General features: G+C 40.5%; 1 protein-coding gene across 12 annotated transcripts in view; it reads left to right on the top strand.

The window, feature by feature from the left end:
* Nucleotides 1-7,722: 7,722 nt before the first annotated feature.
* The window catches only part of LOC121678279 (voltage-dependent R-type calcium channel subunit alpha-1E-like), a 62,587-nt gene continuing 62,248 nt past the window's right edge, over nucleotides 7,723-8,061 (top strand). For all 12 annotated transcript variants that reach the window (XM_042057700.1, XM_042057760.1, XM_042057754.1 and 9 more), the window contains exon 1: nucleotides 7,723-7,825. The gene's annotated coding sequence lies outside the window, so the exon portion shown is untranslated. The remainder of the gene's footprint in view (nucleotides 7,826-8,061) is intronic.

Below are 8,061 nucleotides of genomic sequence, written 5' to 3'. Positions count from 1 at the left end.
ATCCCAGCTTAATCCCTTATCTAGGTTTTGTGAAATACCCCTCTGGAGGTAAGATCCAACCCTCTAATATAGCCTAGCCTACTGTATAAACAGGAACCAATTTTCCATTGGTAGTCAGTGTCAAATCAGCACAATTGCCTAGAGATATGTGAAACCTAAGCAATCTTTAATGTGATTAAGGAGCATATAGCCTACTATGAAAAAACATACTACCACATAAGAACTACAGAGCGGTAACCTACAAGAATCCGATAACAGAATGTAAAAACAATAGACCTACCAACCAATTAAAAACAAATTCAAATACTAACATGTACTATTTAGCCTAGGCTACTTGGCTCTTTATGTTTCCACAGGTTTCACTAATGTTATGTAGGCTTAGCTACATCAGACCCTCTTGTGCATAATAAAAACAACACAGGATCTGTGCCAAACTAATTTCAAAATGGCACAATAATTTATTCAAGATAAAATGAGAAAAATTATCTGACCCCCCCAAAACTGATATTTCTGTCTCTTTGGGGTCTCTTTTCGAACTATGCACGTTACTGTAATCCAGTGGTTCTCAAACTTTTTCTTTCATTCCCCACTTTGATCAAGGGGGCATTCTCGAGCCCCACCTGTCCCTCATCGCTCTAAGAAAGTGGTAGGTCAAGCTTAAAATTGTCAAATTTATTGAAATAATGACAAGTTCTAAATATATCCTCTTCAACGGAGTTAAAATCAGCTGGTGCTGCAGATATAATAATAAACAAATACATAACACACATATTTCTGTTTTCCAGCAACATATTAGGAAGCATAGGCCATTTTACAGCATTGTACAAATTCAATGAAATACCTTGCTGCATTAAATGGATCCATAATCCAGTCATACTGAGCACTGCTGGTTGGGAAATATTTTTTAAATAAACTTTGCAGGGATGTGATGTAGGCCGACTGTTTAATACATGGGATCACAAGAGTGGCTCCCAATCAGACGTTTCAGCGATTTCGCTCAGAAATCTCAAAGGCATAATACTGTCGCGATCGAGGCGCCTGTCCCATGCTCAAGTTTTTTTGGTGAATGCAGTAATCTTATTTGCTAGGTGAGGTAGGTGCTTGTCTTTGCCTTGTAACTGGACATTTAACTCAAATGTATCGCTAAGATATATCAAATATATCGCTAAGATAGGCCAACTTCGTCAAGAAATGTTCATTAGTGAACGTGCTTGCAGATTCAAACATGCGCTCTTCCTCCAAGAAGAGGCGACTCGGAGCTCAAACACGCGCGACAGCACTTTACCTCGGGAAAGCCACCTTGCCTCGCTGTGAAACAGAACAGCCTTTTGGTCAGCTACCATCTCTTCGCAAAGTGCGGAGAATAGACGCGCTTTTAAGGGCCGGGTTTTGATGAAATTCACCACTCTCACAACAACGTTCAAAATCTCATGTAGGTCGGGACTAACTGCTGCCTTGATACGAGCGCTTCCCTGTGAATAACACAGTGCGTCCATTGCGCATCGGGTGCTACCTGGGCCCAGGCTACAGATAAAAAAAAAATAAAAAAAATACTGTTTTTCACGTCAGTTCGCGCCCCACCTGGCATGTCTCCGCGACCCACAGTTTGAGAAACGCTGCTGTAATCCCATTACTTTTTTCAAAAAACGAGTAAAGTAAGGGATTACAATTGCAAAAACAGTAATGAGATTACTTTACTTTCCTGCAAGCTGCCTGCGTTACTGCGTTACTAAACCGTGATTTTGCCATAGACAGTAAAATAATTTGGGATTTTGCTGTATGGATTTTGCTTTGTGAGACTAACTCGTGACAATGACGTAGCTACGCGACATAGATGTAAACTAGGCCTGTCAAACTCGATTCCTTTTAAGGATCCGGGTTATTCTGAGTCACTCACTAAACTGATCCGGGTTGAACGAGTCACTTGAGTCACTTGAGTCAGTATTGCTAAATCGCAAAGAAATTCAGTCCTACGTTCAAGCAGTGCAGTGGGGTGCTTCATTTCGTTAAGTGCCTTCTCATGTTGGATGTGGATCCTCCATGATTTGAAACCAGGTTTTTGCAGTACTTGCATTTAGCCTAAGAGTTTTGGTCTCCTGGTCAAAGTGCATCCACACATTGTTCATCTTTTTGGTGCTCATGTTCAGAAACTTTGATCTTATTGACAGGGAGGGTAGCCTATATTATAATAATTAATTATTTGTTGTTGTTTTGTTAACAATAGAAAATTTGCCTAGGTCTAATGCTACTCTGCTACAATGTTTATTACCACTACTATATACTAATAGTAGGCTACTAGGAATCTATTCTAATAAGTATTATAGGCAGCTAATAGGCCTACTAGGCAACTAATATTATTAGCCTATTAATCATAGCTATACATATATATATATATATATCATGTTAGGTAGCCTAATATAATATCATATATAATATAATATGATATAATATAATATAATATAATATAATATAATATAATATAATATAAAATAGCCTAATATAATAGCATCAAAATCTCCACCCACTCACGGGAAAGAAAGCAGTTTGAGCCAGACTGTTTATTTATTGTCTTAACCTAGCCTAAGCAATTGACTTTCAATGTAGACATAGAAACAGGAACGTAGAAATGCCATGCAGTGACTAAATTATTATTATTGTTATTATTATTATTATTATTATTATTATTACTACTACTACTACTACTACTATTCTCATTAGGCCTATTATTATTATCACCTTGACACGAGTAGAAACTAGGCTACTTGCTCGTCTACAGATCCACTCATGACAATGTAGCCGGCTGATTCGACTGACTCGCACTCATAACAACATAATGTAACCGGTCCGCCCGCGGCTGATCCAAATGACCCAGGTAGGCTAGCCTACTCAAGCAACTCCATACAGAGCTTGCAATGTTTCGGACATTGCAACTGTCTTCGCGACCTAATTGCATTTTAAAGTAGGCTATGCGTGCAGAATATATGTTATTTCAGAAGTGAACGCATGGCTTTTGTTGTGGATTTTCTTTTAACCTTGAGGAGGAGTTACTCGTTCCTCTAAAGATCCACTCATGACAACGTAGCCGGCTGATTCGGCTGACTCGCACTTATAACAACAACGTAACCGGCCCGCTTGGCTGATCCGACTGGCTACTCTCCATACAGAGCTTGCAATGTTTCAGACTGTCTTCGCGACCTAATTGCATTTTAAAGTAGGCTATGCGTGCAGAATATATGTTATTTCAGAAGTGAACGCATGGCTTTTGTTGTGGATTTTCTTTTAACCTTGACGAGGAGTTACTCGCTCCTCTAAAGATCCACTCATGACAACGTAGCCGGCTGATTCGGCTGACTCGCACTCATAACAACGTAACCGGCCCGCCCTGCTGATCCAACTGACCCGGCTAGCCTGAGCAGCTCCATACAGAGCTTGCAATGTTTCGGACTGTCTTCGCGACCTAATTGCATTTTAAAGTAGGCTATGCCTACGTGTAGAACATTGTATGCTATTTCAGAAGTGAAAGAATGGCTTTTGTTGTGGATTTGCTTTTCACCTTGACGAGGAGTTACTCGCTCGTCTACAGATCCACTCATGACAACGTAGCCGGCTGATTCGGCTGACTAGCACTCATAACAACGTAACCGGCCCGCCCTGCTGATCCAACTGACCCGGCTAGCCTGAGCAGCTCCATACAGAGCTTGCAATGTTTCGGACTGTCTTCGCGACCTAATTGCATTTAAAAGTAGGCCTAGGCTATGCCTACGTGTAGAACATTGTATGTTATTTCAGAAGTGAAAGAATGGCTTTTGTTGTGGATTTGCTTTTCACCTTGACGAGGAGTTACTCGCTCGTCTACTGATCCACTCATGACAACGTAGCCGGCTGATTCGGCTGACTCGCACTCATAACGTAACCGCCCGGCCCAGCGATCCGACTAACCCGGGTATACAAAGCAGCTCCATTAAGAGCGTGCAATGTTTCGGACTGTCTGCGCGACCTAATTGCATTTTAATATGCTACATCTATACACCAAATCTAAAGTATGCCTAGGCTACATGCAGAACATTGAATGTTATTTAAGAGGTGAAGAATGGCTTTTGTTGTGGAATTGCTTTTCACTTTGAGGAGGAGCTACTCGCTCGTCTACAGCCACTCATGACAACGTAGCCGTAGCCGACTCGTACTCAATGTAGCCTAACCGGCCGGCTGATCCGACTAACCCGGCTCTGCGGGAAGTTAACCAGTTATCTCAGACTGCCTGCTCACTCAGTCGCTTGAGTTGATTTGTGGAGTTGTGGTTATCCTACTTACGAAATTGTTACATTTTTGGCAGCTATGATGGCTAGTAGGCTAGCTAAATGTTGCAAGAGGTTTGTGTGTGGCGCTGTTTATCGTTTTAGATTGAATTGTAGTAGGACTCAACTGATCCGAGTTAATGATACTAGAGACTCGCGACTCATGGGTTAATTTAAAGATACGGGTGAAAGATCCGAGTGAATCACGACTCAAACAGGCGTAATGTAAACAACAGACACACGTGTGCAAGACATGGAGTGCGGGAGAGAGCGCGAACATGGAGCATTTAATTCATTGCAGTTCAGATTTACGAAAAAAACATTAACGCTGTAGCCTACACTCTGCGTGGGAAGAAAAATGTTGTCTACAGCGAAAAATTCCACCTAAAATCTGAGCAAGCACCTAGCAAGCCGGCACAGGAATGTGAAACTCATTGAGACACCCCCAGATCCCCCGACATGACGGCTGCAGCAACAGGTGAAAATAGACTCAAGAGGACGTCGCTGGTTCCCTGTAGCCTACTGGCCCGTTATAAAAGGAGACAATAATATTTTGTCTGCATTCACTGTGATTTGGAAAATGGACAAAAATATAATGTGGTCTTTGCCGTTTTGTAATGGGGCTGGTGAGTGTTGAAGTCTTCAATAGGCCTGATTCTTTTCCCCTAAACTAAGCATTTACATGAAGCACAGTAGTCTATGCCGATTGAAACACATTCCACTCAGATAGCCATCACTCTTAATTGCAAACAGAAAATGTCTAGCTAGCTGTTTATACCAACGTCATCATTATTGCTAATATTGTGCTAAATGTGGAGTTTGTGGACTAGCCAATGGCTTATATTTGAATGGAGCTGATGAGAGTTGTAGACGCTCTTAAAGTGACAGCGCACCATTTATAAATGAGTTAAACTGCATCAAATTAGTAATATTTCTTAAGAAATATTTTAAACTAAAATGACTGTCATTATTATCATTTAAATAATATATATTACAATATCATTTTATTTGTGCTTTGGGCACCAAAATAGCCAGCAACGGCACTGCACACACACAGTTCAAACATACTCTTCTTTGACATTAGAACAGCCTAAATGTGGCATGCAACAGCATTTTCTGTTTTGGTAAATGCATTAGGCCTACTCCTCTCTGCACTGCAACTGTTAAAAGATGTAAATGTTAATAGAGACTTTGGTTATTTTATTGCTGTATTTTATTTACATCTATTCGAATGAAGGAGTATACACACCAAAACGTTAAGATTGAAACTAATAAAACCAAGTTTTAAAAAAGCGTATAGGTTGTGTATAGCTAGTGTGTTTTTGAAAAGTAACTAAGTAAAGTAATTAGTAAAGTAACTGGATTACTTTCTTGGATAAGTAATCAGTAACTAATTACTTTTTCCAAGTAACTTGACCAACACTGGTGGTAAGAGCTTTATTCACGTATGGGAACCATGACGATAAATAGCATGGACTGTATTGTATGTCAGGCAGTGGAGTTATACAATGCCATGTCTTATGTGTCACAAAAGGGATGGGTTTAGAGGTTTTCCGTGGGCTCAGGTTGTAAAAACTTTTGTGTGTTTGCTAACACCGAACTTGCAAAATTGGCTCAGTATATATACTCTTTTGATCCTGTAAGGGAAATTTGGTCTCTGCATTTATCCTAATCTGTGAATTAGTGAAACACACTCAGCACACAGTGAACACACAGTGAGGTGAAGAACACACTAATCCTGGCGCAGTGAGCTGCCAGCAACAACAGTGGCGCTCGGGGAGCAGTGAGGGGTTAGGTGCCTTGCTCAAGGGCACTTCAGCCGTGCCTACTGGTCAGGGTTCGAGCCGGCAACCCTCCGGTTACAGGTCCGGAGTGCTAACCAGTGGGCCACTGCTGCCCCCGGCTCAGAATGCCCATATAAAATTCAGACAGATGTGATTAACAATAAACAAATAATCATCTTTTCTGAGTTTTAAATGTGCTCAGAAGTATCTAAGAGGCATTATGGATTTGCTCACTGGAAACCATCAAGCTAACTATCCAACAGGTTTGCCTTGCAAACAGCAGCACAGCAGGCTATGGACCCTTTCAAGAGAGTTCCATTATCAGCATCATAGTTGGCCCCACAAGACTTCCTTTTTAACATTCCATATGTTATCTTAATGCAGAGGAAGTAGATTGGGGCCCAAATAGAATGTTCAAGCATTGTTTTTGTTTTTATTGTTGAAAGGGTCTATAGTAAAAGCTATTTGGCTTGAAAAATTATGTAGACTATTTCCATGACATCTATTTAGGTAACATGGTCCTCTAAAAACTAAATATATGTGTCCATATACAGTATGTGTATAAAACCTTCATCCAAGCGATTGTCTAAAGATGTTATATCCTCAATGAAATACAGTTTTATTATCCGAAGAAATACAAAGTAGGAAATCCACATACTGTACTTTTAATACTTCCAAACTTTAAATGATCCTGATAGTGCAACTTTGTGGTGTTCCATTTGTAATTCTTGATAAAAGTGTGTGTACCTAAATAGGTAGATGTAAATGTATTCTTTTGGAATAGGGCACTTAATTTGAGAGACATGGCTGTAGGAATACTAAGTTTGAATGAGACACTTGAAAAAAGATGGTTCATATTTGCCTTTGCAACTTTATCACAATTCATAAGGAGAACCATCTTCAGATCTGCTCATCTAAGTAACAATAACAGTAGCCTGTTGTAGTGTAAAATTAAGTAGAGCTGATGGAAGACAGTTGACAGAGACTTGCTGACTTGTGTGGGAGGGGGCACAGGTTCAGAATTAGCCTACAAACCAGTATAGGGGCCAATCTACCTTCTTGTGACTGGGATACATATAGATGGGGGGGGGTAGATGTAGAAGAGTGGATTATTTTAGGCTTCTGGCATAATCCAGAGCTGAGCCAGCAAGAGGTGCCAATTAAAGACCACTTAAGTGCTACTGGTATGAATGCTCCTATAGGGGAAAATATGTTGGCCATACCAGGCTACTCATCTAGGCTATGTTGTAGATATTTTGATTCATGTATAACTTGTCTAATTGTTACTGGCGTGGGCAAACAATTTAATTTAGATTTGCCAAATGAAAATGTGTAAAAACCCTTAAAGAAAGTAAATAAAACAAACGAACTTTTAACATTAGACACGAAATATATAGGCTACATAAAAGTGCTAAATTAGCCTATAGGCTTAAATTAAAAATCCCCCGGTCAATGAATATTTGTCGCAGTATGCACTCATAATTTCTAGAGCGTTGCCATCACACGTGAAGTGAAAGAGATTGGAGGCGTTTTCATGAATCATTTCTGAGCCTGGTATTTACAATAGCGTGTAGCCGCTTGTCATCCTCGTGCGGCAGGCTACACCTGGCAACTGGCTCGGCACCTCTCACCGGGAGTCCACACTGGCTTATCTCTACTCTTAGAGGCATGTTGTAGGAAGCGAAGAAACATTTCAAGCCCCCGAAGTGTCAGAACGCAAGACGGACGCACTGAATTTACTTTTAGGTAGGCTAATTAATTTACAAATTGACGTGTTCAACGCTACGGGAATGTTTTGGCTGGTGATGTAAATGCTGTCTAGTAGGATGCTTTGGTCTGGGCTGATTGATTGAGTCACTGCGTTCTTGTTGCGTTAGACACCTAAGACAGATGCAGAAATAAACAGACTTGAGGAGCGCCCTCAAGTTTTACAGCGGTCTCATAAATATTGTCCTTCAAAGAACAGCGGTTAAAAAGTAACA

Source organism: Alosa sapidissima, chromosome 1 (genome assembly GCF_018492685.1).
Source record: "Alosa sapidissima isolate fAloSap1 chromosome 1, fAloSap1.pri, whole genome shotgun sequence".
Classification (NCBI taxonomy): domain Eukaryota; kingdom Metazoa; phylum Chordata; class Actinopteri; order Clupeiformes; family Clupeidae; genus Alosa; species Alosa sapidissima.
Note: the sequence above shows the minus strand (reverse complement) of the source record. Positions and strands in the feature narration are given on the sequence as shown.